This window comes from Protopterus annectens, chromosome 1.part2, assembly GCF_019279795.1.
Source record: "Protopterus annectens isolate FY-2018-M chromosome 1.part2, PAN1.0, whole genome shotgun sequence".
NCBI lineage: Eukaryota > Metazoa > Chordata > Ceratodontiformes > Protopteridae > Protopterus > Protopterus annectens.
The window spans coordinates 834655414-834677474 of record NC_056727.1 but is presented as its reverse complement, the minus strand read 5'-3'; the positions used below and the strand labels follow the sequence as shown (position 1 = coordinate 834677474).

General features: G+C 38.6%; 1 long non-coding RNA gene across 1 annotated transcript in view; it reads left to right on the top strand.

Moving 5' to 3' along the window:
* Positions 1-909: 909 nt before the first annotated feature.
* Positions 910-22061, top strand: part of LOC122791418 — a 34667-nt gene continuing 13515 nt past the window's right edge. The window contains exon 1 of the long non-coding RNA XR_006363161.1: positions 910-3069. This is a non-coding gene — a long non-coding RNA (uncharacterized LOC122791418). The remainder of the gene's footprint in view (positions 3070-22061) is intronic.

Here is a 22061-nt window from a genome sequence, read left to right as displayed (position 1 = left end):
AGTTAATGGCAGGGTAGTTAAAATCACCCAGTATTAGGGTGTTTGGTTCTATCTTAATATTTTCCAGTATGTTTAGAAAGGTGTAGTGAGAATCTTAGGGCATGGTGGGGGATCTGTAGCAAGCTACAATTTGGATTGCAGTCTTACCTAGTGTTAGTTGCACTTGGAGAATTTCAGACACATTATTTTGGCCAACTAGCTTTATTTATTAGGTATTTCTGCATCTTGTAAAGCATTTTATGTAGGTAAAACTACAAGAAAACTCTAGATCTTAAATTAACTGTACATAAAACAGCCACAGTTGAGAGGTTTAAAAATATTTAATAAATAATAAAAACACAACACAATTCTTCTTACTACACAGTGCTAGTCAAGAGTTCAGAGATCACAGAGGAATACTTAAAATAATACAGTAGCAAAATTTCTGACATCACAGAAAAACAAACTAGTCTAATCTTCCTATTTCCTAGCTATATTTAAGAGAAAACAATTCTAAATAACTTACATACAGAGCAAAGCAGTGCTGGTGGTGATGGATGTTCTCAAGACAAAATGCTCTGAGCTCTGATTCTCTCTTTTTAAATTGATAACACAGAGCTGCTTCACATGACATCATTCTTCACACTTCTCTGGTGTTCCCAGGCTAACAGAAACTACATTTACTTAACACCTGGTCATAACCAGAGCAATAAAGGACATTTATACATGCAAATTCAAGCCATTAACTCTGGTCTTAAAACAATAGGCAAGATTCCTCCCTCTAGACATGTCGGCTCCAAATTTTGACATCAAGGACAGTCATAAAATGCTTGACTTAGCTTTCTTACAGCAGAGTGCACTGTTACATTTTTGCAGTTCAATATCCAATGCAGTGGTTTCACATTTAAGAGAACAAGTCTGTGGCTTATATTAGTATTTACAAATGTAATTCTATCTTGCTAGGCTGGCAGCCTTTACCTATCTCCACATGGAGATAAAATGGAAAGTAGTGAAACAGGTTGACATCTTCAAGTATCTAGAAGGGGTGTTTGTGGAAAAGGGAAGTATAAATGGGGAGGTCAAAGCTAGAATTAGAATAGGTGAAGCCAAGTAGCACAAAGTGTCAACGGTAGTATATCACGGAAGAATGCCAAAGACGTTGAAAAGCAAGGTATACAAAACAGTGAAGAGCAGTACTAATACTGCATGGTACAAAAGCCTTAGCAGTAAAGGCAGAGCAGTTAGGGAAGCCAGAGGTGATTGAGATGAAGTGCTTAAGACATGTGGTAGGCGGCATACTGTGGGATATACAAAGAAATAAGGCTATCAAAGCAGAAGCTCCAGTTGTAGACAAGGTCAAAGAGAACAGATTAAGGTGGTTCAAGCTCATGTGCAGAAAAGCATAAGATAATTTGGTGAAGAAGATTTTGAATAGACAGGAGAAAGGCGAGAGGAAATGAGGGCATCCACCAAAGAGGTGCATGGATTGTGTGAGTGAAAGCCTACGACCATCAGCTATGAGTGTTGAAGCAGGTATGAGAGTGGCACTGAATTGAGAGAGCGAGATGGTGATAATTAACATGACACTCAACCCCATGTAAAAGATGAGAAAAGGTGGGGGGGATGATGATGGTTAATTAGAACACTGTTTTGTGTTATGTCATACAAAACTTTATCAGGTGATGAAGTATTATACAAGTTGAGTCAAAAGCCTTTACTGGGAATATTATTGTAGTAAAGGCAGAGGAATCCTGTATATCTTGGTATCTGATATTCATCTAACTTTAAAAGTCTTTTATAGGTTCATAGGTGTGTACAAGGCTAACTGCCCTGGAGCCTTCACAAGCCTAACCCATAAATGTGCCCTGCCATCGTGCTGCCCGACTTTGGCTCCCAGTGCCTCTATCTAGTAGAGCCAATGGAGTGATCCCTGTGGTGAACTTAATGTTACCCATCCACTCATCGCGATTATAACTGAAGATGAGCACACTTACTGGAATTTCTGTTGTAACAAACCCAGAATGCTGAGTCTTCTTGTTCTACAGCCACTGAAACACCAGTATAAAATGTGTCAGTGGCTTGAAAGATAGCACATCATCATAATAATGTTCACATAATTATAACACAACTGTTCAACTAATAGAATTAGAATGCCATCTTTCCTTCGAATCTTTTTATTGGAAACTAATGCTATGTTGTCTGCATGCTGTGTGAAATTTTACAACAACCTTGCAGAGATGAAATAATTTTTGCGTTTGTTACTGATGTGAGTTTGCATATTCAGACTTGGATGATGGGTAAAGCCAAGGTATTTAAAAGAAAACATACTCGGTAAACTGATTGTTTTATATAAGTGGGTGTTGCAAGGCTAGGTGAGTTAATAAGTTTTGGAGGACTGCCAAAGAACACCTGTCAGTATATTTTTTGTGTGGTTGCATTTAGCATGAGTTTCATATTGTGCAGTGAAATAAAAAACTTAAGATTTGTTTGAAGGTTGTCTTTAATTGTTTTGTGATGTACTAGGTAGGTTCAAAGAATAATTCTAGCATTTCATTTAATTTATTTAATATTTAATTCAGTAATTAAACATTAATTTACTGTTACAGATTTAGTCATGTGATCTCGTTTTTCTTCCATATTGTCTGCTCTTTTCATTAAGCAGTCTTTCAGCATTATATTATGAGCCTAGTATGTAGCTAGTTAGGATTCAGTATTTACAGACCATTTTCTAATGCCATACTAAAAAGTCCATTATTTTGAAGTATGTTGTGCTTAATAAATGCAGTTAAGATAAAAGGTTTTATTAAATGGTAATTCTTAAGTCACAAGCTTTCGGTTGTCTGTGCTGAAATGCAACTTCCTTTGGAACCAGCCTGGAAATCTGCTTTTTTCATAATCTTGGTGTTTCTGCTCAGATGTTGTAGTATAAGTTTGTGATAAATCTGTTAGAGCATGAAGAATGTATGGCTTAACTGTTGTTCTGTAGTCTTGTTTTTTTTTTATTTTTTACTTTGAAGTAATGTTCTACACTAACCAGTTATCCTCTCATTTTTTTGCAGGCTGTTGAATGTGAACCACTTTCTACAAAAAGTAAGAGACTCTTATTTTCTCTTCTAATATACTTGTGCAGCTGAAATGTGCATGTGTACTAATTATAGCAACCATAGCTTAATCTCAGAAATCATGAGATATCCAAGCAGTATTCTGGTGCCATTTGTAGCTTGTCAAAACAGCATATGTGTTAATGTGAGGACCACCTTAGATTAACATTTACAGACACTAGCAGTTGCTGTAAGAACTTCTTCAGTCTTGAAAACCGGCTTTAAGTGGTTTCTTTAGTTGTTATGGCTGTCTCATTTTGTAATTCCAGGCTTACTGATGTGTGGTACTGTGACAGCCAGACATCCTATCCAAGATTAGTTTCTTTACATTGCGTCCGTGGTGCAGCTGTAGCATTGTTGCCTCACAGTAAGAGGTTCTCCCGTTCGATTCTCAGCTTGGGTTGGGAGTGCCTTCTGTGTGGAGTCTGCATGTCCTCCCCACGGTCGAATGGGCGTTTGAAAGACATGCGTTGAATGGGCATGCCTTCGTTGAAGGTTGGGTGTCGGGCTGGCAACTCGACACCATAAAAACCAACTGCCAATCATTAGCAGACCGGAGTTCCGCTGTGGCAACCCCTAACTGGGAAAAGCCGAAAGACAAACAACATTGCATCCGCTGAGGACTAGGACAGGCAGTGACCCCACTGTGACTCTGAGTCTGATTAAACAAGTAATCTGTGAATGAATGAATGAATGATGTGTAGTAACTCCAGAAATATGTAATGTGGGTCGATCCCTAGCTGAAGAGTTTATCCACTGTCTCATCTGAATTTTTATTCACAGGTAGAACCTACTGGATGAAAGCAGGTGACAGACACTAAATTGCAATACAAATCAAGGTTTTTAAGCCCCTTTACTGTTTACCATTTCTAGAGGACTACCTCAGAATAACGACTGTTTTGCCTATTTCTGTTCTCCATTATATAAATCCCTACACCTCCAAAAAGGGTTTGACATTTTTTTCAAATAGTAGAAAGTAGAAAGGAATGTAATGCTACTAGCATAATAAACCTATAAATCACTCGTGCATTGGGCTTTTACACTCAGAGGCAAACAGTGAGGCTGCATTATGAGTTTTAGTGGAACAAAAAGTTGTTTGTATGCCACAGCATATAAAAGTAATAAAATTCTGCCTGCCAAGTATGTATCTCATTTGTGATTGCCTCACCCTTTACTGTCACATTCTGCTCTCATGTACATAGTTGCATATTGACATATGTCTCCCTCTGAAGTAAATAAATCTCAGATTTAAAAATTAACCCCCATAAAATATAAACAGGCTCTAAACCACGATAAAAAACTCATTGCACTTTAAAATAAATGTAACACCCAGCATTCCAGAAATGCTCTTACTAGAACAAGCAGCAAATTCCAGTCCCTGATCAAATGAACCAAAGCTAGATATGAGGTAAACATAGCCACCCAAGCTAAAGATAACCACAAAGCTTTTTTTAAACTATGTGAGAAACTTCAAAAATAATGCCAAGCACTGCAAGAAGCTGTCTTTAACTATGTTAGAAACCACAGGAACAATACCAAGCACTGCAAAAAGCTAATTTATTTATTTATTTATTCCATTTTGATGACCGGGGAGGCCCCATTTCAGTGGAAGCATGGGGAGAAAAGCTCCACAACACAACGTTTACTTACATGAATAGTTTCAAAGACAGTTTGCATTACAAACAACAGGTTGCATTCAAAAAAAGAAAAGAAACAATTGGTTTTGTTCAGGAGAAAAAAACAGGCATATAGCATAATAGCTAGATTTTACTGTTTAGTTACATATACAATCTATATTTGAGAGCGAGGTTAGGACGGTAAGAAGGTTAACCAGGAGTAAAGGGGGAGGAGAGCTTGAGAGGTATGGGCTGAAGAGTACAGTTGCATTTCCTGTTTAGATAGAGGTAGGAATGAAGTTGACTTTTAAAGTTATTAAGGTTGTCACAGGTCCTCAGTGTGGAGGGCAGAGCATTCCATTTTTTAGCCATGGAAAAGGATAATAGAAGCTGACCAGCTGAGCGCTTGAGTTTTTGAACAGTAATCAGTTTTGGTGGGTAGATCTAAGGGATCTGAGGGGGGTATATGGTTGTAGTATATTGGATAGTGGAGGGCAGTTAGTGGGTTGGAACAATAATTTGTGGGCTATGGTAATTTGGAGAAAGTCAAGTTGATTGGGGAGTTCAAGACAGTTTAATGAGTGAAGGGAGGTGCAGTGATGAGAGGAGAATTTGGCTTAGGTGACGAATCTGGAGATTTTATTGTAACATACTTCCAGTTTGGAAGTAAGTGTGTGGAAGATAAATTAGTGAGCAGAAGAGCGCCATACGGTAGAGAGGGAAGGAGATAGGTTGTGGCGAGAGTTAGTCTGGTGGTAGGAGAGAGGAAGTAGTTGTTTCTGTAAAGTAGGCCAAGTTTTGTGTGTGTTTTCTTGATGTTTAGCTGGATATGAGTGTTAAATTTTAGGTGATCATCAATGGTGACACCAAGAAGTTTGTACGATTTTGATAGTGGAGTTGTTAAGGCTGGTAATTTGAAGTGAGTTTTTATCAAAAGGGGAGGATTTTGAGAGATTTTGGATTGGGAGAGAATAGAAGGATCTTAGTTTTGTTGGAATTTAGTGAGAAGTGATTTTGGAGCATCCAGTTTTCAGTGGTTGAGAAGGCAGTTTGTGTCAGAAATTGAAGCTCTGTTAGGTTAGTGGCACAGCAGATCAAAGTGGAATCGTCAGCGTATTGCACAATTTTGGTATTAGGTATGGCTTTGTGGAAGTCATTAATAAAGATATTGAATAGCAGTGGGCCACGTATGGAACCTTGGGGTACTCCAGTGGGGGTAGGATGGAAATTGGAGGTGGCCTGGCCCCATTTCACGGCTTGGGACCTGTCAGAAAGATAGCTGAAGAACCATGAAAGAGTTTTTTGGGAGAGGTTGAGATTAGAGAGATGGTTTAGAAGGTGGGTATGCGAGATGGTAACAAAAACTTTAGATAAGTCCAGTAGAATAGAGGATACCGTATTACCAGAGTCACGGGCTAAATTGACAGAATGTAAGAAGGAGAGAAGGGCGGAGTTGGTACTGTGTCCTGGGCGGAAGCCGTGTTGGATAGGAGAGAGTAGCTGGTGTTTAGTAAGGAATGGCAAGAGCTGCAGTTGGATGCATTTTTCAAGAAGTTTGGAGACTGGGGAGAGGATGGCTATGGGGCAGAAATTGGAGACGTTAGTTTTTGCCACCCTTGTGAAGTGGAAGAATAAATGCAGTGTGCCATAGTTTGGGTACATAGGATTGAAGTAGTGATCTATTGATCAGGATCCTTACAAGGGATAATTGGCTAGGCTTGCAAGGACAGCTAGCTTAGTACTAACTTATGAACCTATGGATGCTGATAGGCAGAGCAATAATGTCTGAGGCTATTTTTAGGAAGGAGGAAGGAATGCTGTCAGGGGCATTGGAGCAAGGCTTTAGTTTAGAGAGAAGTTTCTTTATTAGGTTGGTGGAGATGGGTTTGAATCCGAAAGAAGGGGGGGAGAGGAGCGAGGGGAAGATTAAGCAGGGAGGGGTGGAGGGTTATTGTTGGTAAAGGTCTTGATTAGCTCAGCGATAGAAGAGGTGAAGAAGATATTGAATAGAGAAGAAGTTCACAAGGAAATAAAAGTGAATGAAAGCGCTAATTTTTAGTGTCCGTATTTTCAAGCCGTTGGATTTACCCTTACAGTTTCTGTGTGTTATCAAGTTTTGGTGGTGTTCAACTTTTCTACGTATAAAATCTGATATTTAAGTATGTAAATAACACAACCAAAAAGCAGCCGCCTTCTTATAAGCCAAATCACTTTTCCGAATTGTCCAAAAAGACACTAACAGGCCAAAAGCACTAAAGTGAATAAAGTGCTCACAAAGTTCAGAAAGAAAATGGCTTCTTCATCTGCCCGTAGCTCACAACAGGCTAATTTAGGTTCCCAAAAATTGAACAATTTCTTCAATAATTGTAAAGGAAAATGTTCCATGAAGCTGCTAAATCATATAAGTATATGTACAAAATAGATTTTATAAAAAAAAATCAACCTTCGGAATTGTAAAAAGCACGAACACAAAGGAACCCTCTTCTTATAGGCCAACCGCCAAATAACAGAAAGAAACCGCTCCTTAGAAATGTCCAAAAACAGACCCAAACTGATTAACAACTCTCTAAATCAGATGTAACACACAAATATGAAGAAACACCTTCCTGTAAGCTGAACACCAAATTAGAAGTGGAAAACCGCTCCTTCATCCCGCCAGGGCTCACAGCAAAACGCTGTGATGATGAGAAGCAATATAGATCCCAAAAACACGGTTACCCTTGTGTCTGTGGTTGAAGCAGCCCACTACAGGCATTTACAAACACCAAATAGACCACAAAAAAAAAAAGAAAACTAAAATAGTAAATGATAAATCTTACTCTGGCCCAGAGGACATGGCCATTCTACTAGCAGATAAATTTAGCTCAGACTTTACCATCCTCTCACAACCAACATTCCCAGGTTGCATACCCACATTTACGCTGCCTCTCTAATTCTCCCAAGCACAAGTCAAGGCACTACCCAAGGCCAACAACACTGCTTCATTGGGGCCACATAACATGCCAGGATGCCTACTGGCTAGCTTGAAAAAGGACCTGTCAAACCCCCTACAGCAATTATTCAGTGTCAGCCTCTAAAGAAGCAGTGTGCCAAATGAATGGAAGACAAACGAGTTATCCTCCTGCACAAGGGTGGAGTGTCATCTCATCTAGGTATTATAGATGCATAAGTCTGACAATCTTCATCTGTAAGTCTATGGAAAGGATTATTATGGAATTAATAAACCAGGATATAGGTAACCTATAAACCCTTGACTCCAACCAATTTGGCTTTGTCAAGTGCAGATCCTGCCTACTCAACCTGGTTGCCTTCTTTGAGAAGGTTACTTAAGAACTGGATGATGGAAAATCAGTACGTATTACATATTGTATTTATTTTTATTTGTTTTATTATACTTTTGTTTACTGGGTTTGTACGACTGGAGTTAATCAAAAACACCTTTTTAGCAAGGACTCCAAAATATTTCAAACATTTTTAACCAGAGATTAAGTGATACACGTTCATTAGCTAATTATGCAACAGTAATATGAAATAAAGGCAAAATGTAACCGTATAAAAAATGCACATTAGTAGATGTTGAATACTGAGCATTTACAGAGGTGTATTAGTGGATTGAGTTTGTCAAAAAGATAAAACCAAATCACAGTCCAAAAAGCAGCAAAAAACAAAAATGACTCAAGAACCACAAGGAACCAGTTACCAAAATGCAGACAGAAAGTTTAATCCTAGGTTAAAAATTATAAGTCCAGCAATTAAAATCATGGATGGAAAAAATACCAAGTAAAAACCTTGTTACGTTAAGCGGTTTCATACCTTCAGTGAGGAACGTCATCAGATAAAAAGCATTTAATTGGACCCTCCATACAGAGAGCACTCATTGGTCCTTTTGACCAATCAGTTTTGTGCATTTTTGTGACGAGCCCCCAAAAGAAAAAAGAAACAGCTGCTCTTAAAGTAACATGTCAAAACACATATGCTACAAAACTATTTTATATTTACACACATCGCTATAAAACAGATTATCGTGTCTAAGAACAGAATGTTACAAAGATTAAATAATAAATGTAAGTTTATAAAACTTATATACAAAAAATAATATATTAAAAATTATATGTGTCTGTTTATGTAATGCCTACCTAATACTTCCAATTTAAATAAATATGATGTCGAAATAATTTAATTTAGTCCAGGCCAGTTACTGGCATTAGTAAATAGTTCCCAGTATAATTCATGTTTTTCTTGTGTGAGTAACCAAAGACCACCTCTTTTGTCAACAGTAATTTGTTCAAGCACACAAAACTTGAAAAAATGGTCAGGGTAAAAGCAGATATGTTTAAATAATGCATTAGTCTCTCCTGGTAGTTCTGACTTTGTATAAGTGTTCATTAATTTAGTCCTTTAGTTTACGGTCCATCTTTCCAATATAAAAACTCAGGCAAAGAGAACAGCAGGCATAGTAAACCACAGCATTAGAGAGGCAGTTATAGTGCTTCTTAATTTCCATAAAAATGTTCATATTCAAGTTGCTACAGACCAATATTATGTTTACAGTATGTACATGCACCACATTTATTTCATACCTACATTTGGCATCTTGATTGATTTTCTTTAATTAAAAAATTGGTTTAAAAATTTTACCTCTTTTAAATACCACATGAGGCATCCCATCCACCAGTTCTCTTAAGTTAGTGTCATTTATTAACAGACCCCAATTCTAATTTAATACCTTCTTAATTTCATAATTGTCAGTAGAAAAATTTGTAATGAAAGAGTTTTTAAAATCCAATGATTTCTTCAACTCAGTGTTATTGGGGTGTTTTATTGAGGTGGGTGATGGCTCATTCTGTGAATGTGGAATTACTTGTTCAAAAACACCATCCACATTAGTGTCAGTAGGAGAGTAAATAATCCCCAAAATGGGGACAAAATAACCACGTTCACATTTATTGATGACTTCAAACATAATATTCACAAATTCAGTAAGGTACCCACGTTTCAAAAATATATTCGTAAGAGGATCACATTCATCCAAAAACATGTCGTCTGTAGTCATACAGGCGGCACGAACAAACTGCCATTTGACTACTGTTTTTTTCTGATATGTTAGATATAAACTATCAAAATGCAAAAAAACTGTTAGAATATGCTTCTTTCCTTTGTATCCTTGAGGTAATTCACCCATTGACGGTATCCTTAGTCAGCCAAATGTCCAAATATGCAATGTTAATGTCACTGCATTTGTGGGTGAAAACCAAGAACTCAGTGGTATGATTTATGTACTGGAAGAAAAGTGGTATATTATGAAAATCACCATCTCATAAGATGAAAATGTCATTGTTACCAAGTATAGTATGCTCAAAAAGCAAAGAATTCTGATTCAAATACAAATTTGAAATAGTATGTGATTCTTTGTATGGTGATCTATTGATCCTGTCCAGAAATTCCCATGAATTTTTGCAAACATAAATTTCCTGGGTAACTAAACTCTTCAATTTTGTAGTCAGGTATTTGACCAAAAGACGCATGACAGAGCCTCTCCCATCAACAACTGGGCACATATTTGGTGGCTGTTTGTTTTTGTGTATTTTAGGGAGAGCATAGTGAGTATTTTAGGATGGGACACCAAGAGACAGTTAAATTCATCAATCATAATGCTTTCCTTAGTGAGAAATGGTCATACAGATTATTTCTGATCTTACTGTAGGTTATATCCCATTCATTCAGTGAGACTCATTTAAGTAGGCACCTTCATGATGTGTCTCATTTTCATGTTATGGTCACTGTCATTCGGGAAGACCAGTCCACCTCCCTTATCCGGTTTCATGATGCGGATGGAAGTATTATCTCTTAAGCTCATTCATCATGGTAATTTCATGACTGGTGAGGTTGGGGGAATGCCTAGATATAGCTGCATTGAAGGTGACGGATATCAAGTTCCAAATTCTCTCAAAACAGAGAATAGAAGGATGCATAAGGCTGTATGTGCTTGAAATTATCAAGGGATTCAGGGTAGCATTCATTTTGCCAACAAGTGTCTTGAAATTTAGTTTACATGTAAATATCTTTAAATCCATAATGGTATTAGCTAAGTCCATATGTCTGGCAGGTGCAAAGGACAATCCCCCCTAGCCAGTAAATTACAACTGGAACATCAAGAGGAAAAGCAGAAAAATTATAAACAGTATTTTAATAGATTACCATACAAAGACTCCTACATTCTTATTACAAGTGATGTCGAGGATCTCTCTTCTGTTAACCCACACCAGATGGGTTTGGATTGGTTTACTGAATTTTTGCGAGAAAAAGGTGTCAGCCAAGGACAAGTTAATCTTTATGAGAATCTTCTGAATGTTGTTCTGAGAAACAATTTCATTAGATTTGGGGAAGATTTCTTTCTCCAGCACACTGGTGTAGCAGTGGGAGGAGTTTGCAGAGGTTTATTCACAAACATAGTGCTGATACAGTGGGAAAAGGAGTTAATATTTGAATCGGAATTATTTGCCTTTTACACCTACTATACTCGTTACCCGGATGACATTTTCATCTTATGGGATGGTGATTTTCATGATATACCATGTTTCCTTCATCCATGTAAATCATAATACTGACTTCCTGGTTTTCACCCACGATTTCAGTGACACTGATATTGCATATTTGGACATTTGGCTGACTAAGGATACCGTCAATGGGCAAGTTACCTCAAGGATACACAGTAAAGAAACATATTGTAACAGTTTTTTACATTTTGATAGTTTACATCTAACATATCAGAAAAAAAAGCAGTAGTCAAAGGGTAGTTTGTTCGAGCTGCCCATATGGCTACAGTTGACAACATGTTTTTGGATGAACTTGATTCTTAAGAATATGTTTTTGAAACATAGGTTCTCTTTTGAATTTGTGAATAATATCATGTTGGAAGTCATCAAACATGAACGTGATTATTATTTTCCCATTTGGGGGACCATTTACTCTCCTACTGACGTTTATGTGGGTGGTGTTTTTAAACACGCAAGTCCACATTCACAGAATGAGCCATCACTCACCTCAATAAGACACCCCAATAACAATGGGTTGAAGAAATCATTGGATTTTAAATACTCTTTCATTACGAATTTTTTAATAACCGTTACGAGATTAAGAACGTATTAAATTAGAATTGGGGTCAATTAATAAGTTACACTAACTAGAATTGGTGGTTGGGATGCCCCATGTGGTATTTAAAATAGGTACAAATTTAAAAGCAATTTTTTAATCAAGGAAATTAATCAAGATGCCAAATGCAGGTATGAAAAAAATGTGATGCGTGTACGTACTGTAAACATATATTGGTCTGTAGCAACTTGAATTTGAACATTTTTGTGGAAATAGAGGCATTGTAACTGTCTCTCTTAAGGGGGTGGCTTACTCTGTCTGCTGTTCTCTTTGCACAAGTTTTTATGTTGGAAAGATGGACCGTAAACTACAGGACCTTATTTATGCAGACTTGTACGAAATTAGAACTGCCAGAGATACTAATGCATTATTTAAACATATTCACTTGTACCCTGAATATTTAAGTTTCATGTGGTTGAACAAATTACTTTTGATAACAGAAGGTGGTCCGTAGTCACTCACACTTGAAAAACGTGAATTATACTGGCAGCTCTTTACTAATGCCAGTACTTGGCCTGCACTAAATGAAATGATTTTGATATCATGTTAATTAAAATTGAAAACATTAGTACGTCAACACGTGTACAATTTTCATATATATCATTTGTTATATTTATATAAATTTAATAATAATATAATATATATATTTATATTTGCTATTTAATCTTTGTAGCATTCTATTCTTAGGCATGATAATCAATGTTTGTTTTATAGTAATGTGTGTAAATATAAAATAGTTTGGTAGTATATGCATTTTTACTAGACATGATGGGGCATGCTACTTTTTTATGCGGGCTCGACACATACACAAAACTGATTGGTCAGTAGGGCCAATGAGTGCTATATAAAGCGGGTCTGTTAAATGCTTTTTATCTGATGATGTCCCTCATGGAAGGGACAAAAGCATTTATTGTAGCAAGGTTTTTACTTGATATTTTCTCCATCTGTGATTTTAATTGCTGGACGTCTCGTTTTTAACATTGGATTAAATGTTTTGCCTACATTTTGGTATCCAGTTTCTTGTGGTTCTTGAGCCATTTTTGTTTCTTCCTGTTTTTTGGACTTATTGGTGTATTGGTTTTATCTTTAACATGGCTCATGGAACACAACCCACAACCACATTGCAGAGTTTGTTTATGAAGGAGGAGACTTTGGATAGCCCCCAAACTGTCAGAAATTTAGCATTACTTATCCAGCAATTGTCACAGAGAACATAACTGCTCCCCTGGTAAGTGACAACCATGGTACAAGGTTGCAGGGACACACTAGCTCTGCAATTGAAACTGCAAGTAATAACAATAACAACAGTAATGTTGGTTCTAATTATAGAGCCAACAGTTTTTGAGCATGTGAATGACTTTTTCAACTTTCCAGTCTTCATCTGAATTTCATTTTATTTATTTATTTTACATTTGTTAACCGGGAAATTCCGACTGGACCAGGTCAATTTTCAGCAGAGGTCCAGGGAGAAAAGCTCCAGCATCTAGTTGTACAAAAACATTACAGCAAGTATAATACACAAATAAGATGTAGTAAACAGGTTACAACATATATGGTGAACATAGTAATATAACAAAAAATAACTAAAAATACTCCAAATAAATGATGGTATAGAAAATAAGTAAAATGACTATCAGTTATACATTGGTAAGAGAAGAAAATATATTAAGTAAATTCTACAGTTAAAAGTTCTACTTATAAAATGAACAAGCAGGCAGGTGATCCGAGATCAAGCAGGTGATCAGAGAGCAATTTGGAGAGTTAATAGCAGTATGGGTAAGGTTAGGTGATGCAGGGACATAACCAGGTACTAAGGAGAGGTGATTTGAGGGAGTTTTTGAATATAGAGATGGAGGGGGCAGTGGATATGGAATGGGGTAGAGAGTTCCAATTTCTGGCAACTGTGTGGGAGTAGAGTGCTTTCTCTGCATTATTATTAGCTTTGGTGATGGAGAGGAGAGATTTTTCACTAGATCTGAGGTACCAGTTTGCAGTGTAGACAGTAAGTAGATTGGATATTGGGGGGGGGGTTCAGGGTATTTGAGAATATTGTAGGCTGTACCCAGCTGGTGATAGTTAAGTAGCTGTGGTAACTCAAGCCATTTTAGTTATTTTAGTGCAGTACAGTGATGGATTCTATAGGTTGAGTTAGTAGCAAACTTGGCTATTTTATTGTAGCATGATTCTAGTTGTCTAGGTCACACTTTCTGATTTGGGTGAAGATTGGTGCTGTGTACAATAGAGTTGAGAGGAGGTGGCTTTGTGCAAGAGTGACTCTAGCTTTTTGTGAGAGAAAGGACTTATGCCTGTATAGGGAGCCTAGCTTTTATTGTACTAGTTTTATGGTATGTGAGATGTGGACATCAAAGTGAAGATTATTGTCAATTCCAATGCCCAGAAGTTTTCTGTGGTTAGAGGGGGAGATGGTGGTGCTGTCCTTAGATGTTATGGTAAAGGAGGGGGGGTGCTCTATTAGGGGAAAATAGTAGCAATTTTGTCCTTTGGGATTTAGAATTAGTTGGATACCTGGGATCCATTTTTCTACAGAGTTGAAGGTATCCTGAGTGAGTGTTTGCAGGGTGGTGGGAGATGAGGCGGAGCAGATCAGGGTTAAATCATCTACATATTGAATGATTGTGGCATGCTGTGTAGAGCTATTGAGGTTGTGAATATAGAAAATAGTAGTGGGCCCAGTATAGAGCCCTGTGGGACTCCTATGGTGGTTGGAAGTTGTGGAGACAGATTTCCTTTCCACTGGACAGATTCTTGCCTGTCAGATAGGTAGCTTCTGAACCAGGCAATAGTAGAGGAGAGGTGAAGGATAGTGATGTTAGTGAGTCTAGTAGGATGGAGTGGGAGACCATGTCAAATGCTTTTGAGAGGTGTAGGAAAATGGCCGACACATATTTGTTATCATTCCTGTGAAGGTTGATAGGATTAGTGAAGGACAGAATGGCAGTGGTAGTGTTGTGATGTGGACGGAAACCATGTTGTGTGGTAGATCGGAGATTGTGTGTGTTTAGAAATGTCATCACCTGCAAGTGGATGCATTTCTCAAGAATTTTAGATAGGGGGCACAGGATAGCAATAGGTCGGTAGTTGGAGAAGTCATAGGAGTTACCTCCTTTATGGAGAGGAATGATGCAATATACTTTCCAGAGTTTGGGTATGTAGGATTCTTGTATGTAGCGGTAGATTAGAATGAATTTACAACTGCCAATTTTACATGACTGGTTGCAGGCGGATATTTGGCACAACAAACTTTCTAATTCAATTGGTCAGCTGTTAGAGAAATGTTTAGCAGAGTCAGATTACAAACTTTTAAAAATTAAAAAGCTTCAGTTGGACAGCACTTTCTTTTTGGAATCCATTAAAGCTAAAACAGTGCCCAGTAGCTTGCGTATGTGGCATTTCCCAACCAGATTGATTCCGGGTTCTGCACTTCACAAAGATCTTCGTTCCTTGTTCGATAGACATGGGACGGGAATACATGGATCTTATTATCAAACAAAACAAGTTAACAGTAGCATTATTTGTGAACATAGATGAACTTAAATAAGTTGATTATTAATGATCCTCAATACAGTATGAGAATTTTAAATATGGGCACGTTTGTGTTTTCAAAAGCATTGATCAAAAGGTACATTCTGTTAGAATTCATAAAATTATTAAATTGGATGGAGACAAACAAGACTACTTGGCTAAAAGGGCTTACCCCCACTCTGCAGAGGATACCAAGATCTCTGGCCTTTCCCATACAAATAGCTGGTGTCAAAACCTTGGACTAAAACTAAATGCAAAAAATGCATAGTAATATCCTTCAGTACGCATAATGTCCCTTGCAGCTGTCACATTGACAACACACCCTTAAATCCATTTGATAGTTAGTGACCTGGGAACCTGTTTAGACAGTGAACTGTCCTTCAGTCACCACATATTCACTACTGTAAGAAAGTCTTTTTTCATTGTACAATTTATTAGTAAAGGTATGTCGTCCATTTCCACGGATAAAGGCAATCCAGAAACGAAACCAAAAAATCAATTTTACAAGACAAAAAACAATACTACTGTAATTTACAGACAGTAAATCAAAATAACCCTCAGAAGTTTTGGGCAGGTTTAAATAATCGCCTACATCCTGGACAAACTTCAACCCCAATCCCTGCTACTACTATTGATAAAACCCCTGAAGATGTTTCTGATAGTTTTAACCAATTCTTTACTGAGACAATTCAAGCCCTAGCTAGCCAACTACCTCCTAGCTCCCCTGGTCCTGAAAGTAGTACCCCTAGAAACCTACTTGAGTTCAGCTTCCAACCAGTCGCCACTTCACTTATACGTACCGTGATCAAAAAATTAAAACCCATTACACTTTCTGCTGATCAACTCCCTGCCGAGTACCTACAAAAATCAGCTGATGCTGTTGCTTACCCCGTCTCAATACTAATCAATCGAACCATAGTAGAAGCTAAAATTCCCACCATCTGGAAAATATCCTATGTAATCCCACTTCACAAAGGAGGCAGCTCTACTGAATTCTCCAATTATAGGCCAATAGCTGTACTCTCTCCACTTGCAAAGATTATGGAAAAATGTATTCAAGGCAACTCATGCACCACCTAATCAAAAATCGCCTTATGGCAGACACTCAGCATGGCTTCCATCCTCATCACAGCACTACTTCAGCCCTCCTAGCCTTTACTAACACCATAAACCATAATCGCAACAATAATTATATATCCACAGCCCTCTTTTTGGATCTTTCCAAGACATTCGATATGGTTGATCACCAACTTTTAATCCACACCCTGCAAACATTCTGTCTAGATACTGGAGCCCTCCAATGGTTTCAATCCTACCTGAATGGTCGACAGCAGGCTGTCCTCTGGCAGAACAAACTCTCTAACCTTCTACCTAACACCTTTGGAGTACCACAAGGCTCTATACTAGGGCCCTTGCTGTTCTCCATCTTCATTAACGACCTTTACACTGTCATCCCAAAAGTCAGCTGTATCCAATATGCTGATGACTCTACTCTGATTTGCTCAGCCACATCTCCAGTAGAGATATGGTCAGCTACCCAGACCACCTTTAATACAATAGAAAACTGGCTTTCTGAACATCGTCTGATCCTAAATCCCAAAAAAACTAAAATGCTGTTATTTTCACCAACACGTAGGTCTGCCGCTTTCACCTTTACCATAAAATCAAATGATGGCACAATAATCTCCCCTGACCCATCTACAAAACTATTAGGTGTCATCATAGACAATAATCTAAAAATTGACCTACATGTTAACCAAACTATCAAAACCATCAATAAAAAACTAGGGTCACTTTACAGAATAAAAGCCTTCCTAACTCCTCCAGCTAAAATTGCCATAGCTCGCTCTCACCTTCTTTCAACCCTTCTGTATGCATCCCATGTACTCTCGAATTTAAACAAGACTGTCCTTAAACTCTCAATTTGCTACAACCACATTGCCAGGTTTCCCACTGGGCTGCCTTTTAGGACACATCATTGTATCAATCTAAATCAGCTTGGTTGGCTTGAACTACCCAGCCTAATCCAGTATAACCAACTGATTATGGCCTATAAAATCCTCTATAATCCGGACAATACTCCTGCACTTAAAAATATTATCACCCCCTATAACAATCCTAGACTGCTTCGATCCTCTAACAAACTACTAATTCAGACTAGCAAAATTAATAACACAGCCGGTGATTCTCTCTTTGCAAACTCTGTAAGTAGATCCTGGAACTCTCTTCCAGCTGATATTACCTTACTTTCCACCTTAGGTCAATTTAAAACTAGACTCAAACAACATTTGTCACTTAACTGGCTATGTCAATGTATCAAGCCTGGCTAACTCTCTCTAGAATGTGTAAAAATCTGATAACCAGTTTACTGTGTAATTTAATTTAATCCTGACTTGTGCTCAGGATTAACTGTAACCTGTGGAACTTGTTTAACTTGCTTACTTATGTAATCTCTGTAAATAGTCTGTTTTTTAATATGTAATGCTGGTATTATGTAATGCTGTGTCTGCTTACCCTTGGAGCTTTTCTCCCCGGGCCTCCGCTGAAAATGGACATGCATCCAGTCGGACTATCCCGGTCAACAAATGTAAAATAAATAAATAAAATAAAATAAATAAATGTGATCACTACACTGTATTCGGCACTTACACTTGTCACTGAGTAGAATGTCCCCTTTTGGAATGTGCTTGTTCAAACAGTTTACACAACATAAACATTCAAAGCTTTTTCTCACTAAGAAAATCAAGGGTCTAAATCATAAGAACTAGACTGATCATCTCAAAGCCTTGTCACTATTCTCAGTATAATATAGGTGACTTCTGCCTCACATACAAAGCCTCAACAGATCTTTTCCTGTCAGACCCAGTGCAAACCTCTAAATCCAATGGTAGCATAAACATCCGCTCAAGAGATATTAATCTCTTCTCCAACATAAATAGAACATGTTGGAAGGATAGATATGTATTGCAAATAAATACCCTTCTTTGGAATTATCTCCCTTATCACATAAAACTAAGTGTAATAAAAAACGCAAATTCATCCTTGGAGTAGCACCCTTGACACTTATGGAAAGGGAATAACATGTAAATGCTCTTCCTGCTCCAGGTTATTTATATTTAAATTACAAGGGCTATAAAAACTTTATGGGGATGCTTGGCAAGGCTTCGAAAGATTCTTCAGGGTCAGTAGCCTAGTAAGAAATTATGAAATTATGACTGATGATCTAACAGCACACAGAAGTAATATGGAACCTTATTAAATCCTTCCTAGATCACATCAGGGCAAACTGACCTCATTTCCAGTCAATTTAAGCAGGAATTTTCTATATAGGTTCATAGGTTGGTACTACGCTATTGGCCCTAGGGCCTGTACAAGCCTAGCCATAACAATTCCCTGACTATTTCTTCCCCAATATTTACTTCCCTGGACCCCTGTCTTGCAGGGCGACTGACGTGATCCCTGGGGTGAAAATCCTATCTCCCAATCGTCAAGGTTCCTTTTGAAGAGGGCAAAAGAGGCACTCTGCTTGACATGTATGGGAAGTCTATTCCAGAGTCTGGGGAGTCTCTGGGTCAGGAACCTATCCCTCCAGCATGTTTTGTTCATTGTGATGACAAGGTTTAGATCCCTGGAGCGTGTAGCTGTGAGGGATTGGGATTTCTTTAAGTGTAGCATGTCCAGCAGTTCTGGGTTTGACATGGCCTTGTATGTCAAGCAGAAATCGCCTCTGAGTAGACGATATGTGACAGAGTATAGCTGGAGTTTTTTTAGATGGTCAGAATAGGGCATCTACTTTAGGCCTGTGATTCTTTTAGTGAGGTATTTCTGCGGCCTTTCCAGTTGCAGATGTCTTGAGAGGTACATACCAAATGGGGCGTTGTATTCTATAATGGGTCTAACGAGGGATGAGTACAGTGGGACAATGGCCTCCTTTTTTCTTGATGAAAAAGCCCTTAGTGATGAGATGTGCCACATAGAAGGATTTACTGACTGTTGTGGTGATGTGGTTATTGAAGGTGAGACCACTGTCCACCTGTGTCCCTGCTACATGCTCCTAAAAATCCCTATACCAGGAAACTCTAGGAAGAACAAAAGTATCAAGCAAAGGAACCTCGACAGAAGATCCTTTTTGGTCATGTAGAAAATTCTGACACCACTACTGAAAGGAACAGCCATATTCAAGACACCGCTCATTTTCTTAACATACTGTCAGATTATCATAACCTACCACCAAGCACTGTTTTAGCCACAATGAGTGCTACATCCATCTACACAGATATCCCACACATTCATGGCATTGCCGGAAAACAGGTGTCCTAGAATTACTCAAGATATAGTGAAACAACTTACAGAATTTATTCTGACAAACAGCTTTAATTTTAATGGAAAACAATATGTTCAGAGTAGCAGAATAGGTCCACAGTATTCAGACCTTTTTTTGGAAAACATAAAAGAGGAATTTCTACAATGCTGCACACACAGACCACTTGCTTATTTCAAAGTTTTTGATTTATTCATGACCTGAACACACAGCATCAGCTCTCTCAAGGAATTCCGCCAAGGTCTCTCCACGGAGTATTTCACTTCAGGTTTAACCTTCCTTAACACTAAGGATATTCTACACACCTTTCGGCCACCTAACCTGCACCGAAACACTAAAGGTGGAGGCGTGTCCATATTCATTAAAGATATCCACTCCTCCAGGCTAGTTGCTCAGCATAATGCATCCGAGATTATCCAGGTGCAACTAACTCTGGGCAAGACCGCAATCCAAATTGTAACTTGCTACAGATCCCCCACCATGCCCCAGGATTCCCACTCCTCATTTCTTGATACACTGGAAAATATTAGGGTCCAACTCAACACCCTGATAATGGGCAATTTCAACTACCCCACCATTAACTGGGAAAACTACTTATGTACCAACTCTTTTGCTCAACGTTTTCTGGAATTCATAAATTCCAACACCTTGGATCAACTTATCCACACCCCCCACCAGGGGTAGCAATATCCTAGACCTGGTCATTACCAACATGGGTGACCGGTGTTCCACACCAGAGGTCAATTCCTTGTTGGTCAGATCCGACCACAAGCTAATCAGCCTAAACATCCACATCCCGCCCCCACCCCACCCCCATTAGGGAAACTACTGTAAAAAAATTCTCCAAAGCCAACTTCGCCCTTCTTAAGACAGAAGTGGCAAACTTCACAACACCCATGCAGACGGACAGTAGAGGTACGACTGCTGAATCCTACACAAATGCACTTTGTAAGCACTTACACGAGTGCATGGATGGTACTATCCCTAACAGAACCAAGATGCTATCCTCCAAAAAAAGGAAGTCAATCTGGTGATCTCCTGCCATAAACAAATTCTACAACAGAAGAAAGAAACTGTTGCAAAAAAGAGTAAAATCCCATGACTGGACGAACTCCCTGCTCAGCCTCAGTATGAAGCTGAGATCCCTCATAAAATCCTCCAAAGCTAGTTATGAAAAACAAAATCGCCACTGATTCTAAAGACAACCACAAAGCATTCTATAGCTTATGTCAAGAATCTCAATGGTAACACTCCGAGATGCTCTGAGTTACAGCACAATGGCTCTAAATATACAGAACCAACTGATATTGCCAACATCCTGGCAGATGGGTTCAGTGCTAACTTCACCCCCTAAAGGTCCCATCTCTATACCGGAAAAATGCAGTGTTCCTGTAATCACGGCTGCACAGGTAAAAACCACACTCTCCAAAGCCAAGAACACAACATCCATGGGACCTGACAACATCCCAGGATGCGTTCTACATGAACTACAGAATAAACTGGCACCCCACCTAAGCACCATGTTCAATCATAGTATCACATCAGGCTTTGTGCCTACTGAATGGCGCACAGAAACGGTTGTCCCACTTCACAAAGGGGGAGCCACCACGGACCCTGGGAACTACTGCCCCATTAGCCTAATGAGCCTGGTCTGCAAGGCCATGGAACATATCATCGTGGAACTTATAAACAAAGACATTGGTAATCTCCAAACTCTGGACCCCACCCAGTTCGGGTTTGTAAAAGGCAGATCATGTCTCCTAAACGTTATAGACTTCTTTGAAGGGGTCACCAAAGCTCTAGATGAGGGTAAGGTGGTACACACAGCCTATCTAGATCTCGCCAAGGCTTTTGATACCATCTCCCACTCTGGAATTATAGATAAACTCACTAAACTAGGTATAAATCCCTATGTCACAAGATGGGTTGCCAACTGGCTCATTGACAGAACCCACACTATGAAAGTAGCATCAATGCCAAAAAGTGCATTGTCATCCCCTTTGGTAAAAACTCTGTACCCATGAGCTACCACATAGGTAGTGGTCTACTTAACATGGAAAGTGTGATAAGAGACCTTGGGACACAGGTGGACAGTAGTCTCTCCTTTAATAATCACATTGCCACAGTAGTCAGGAAATCCTTCTACGTGGCACACCTCATCACAAAAGGTTTCTCATCCAGGAAAAAAGAGGTCATTGTTCCCCTCTACTCATCACTCATTAGAGCCATTATATAGTACAACACCCCTTTTGGTATGTACCTCACAAGACATCTACAACAGGAAAGGCTGCATAAATACCTAACAAAGGATTACTGGCCTCAAACAGGTGCCCTATGCAGACCATCTTT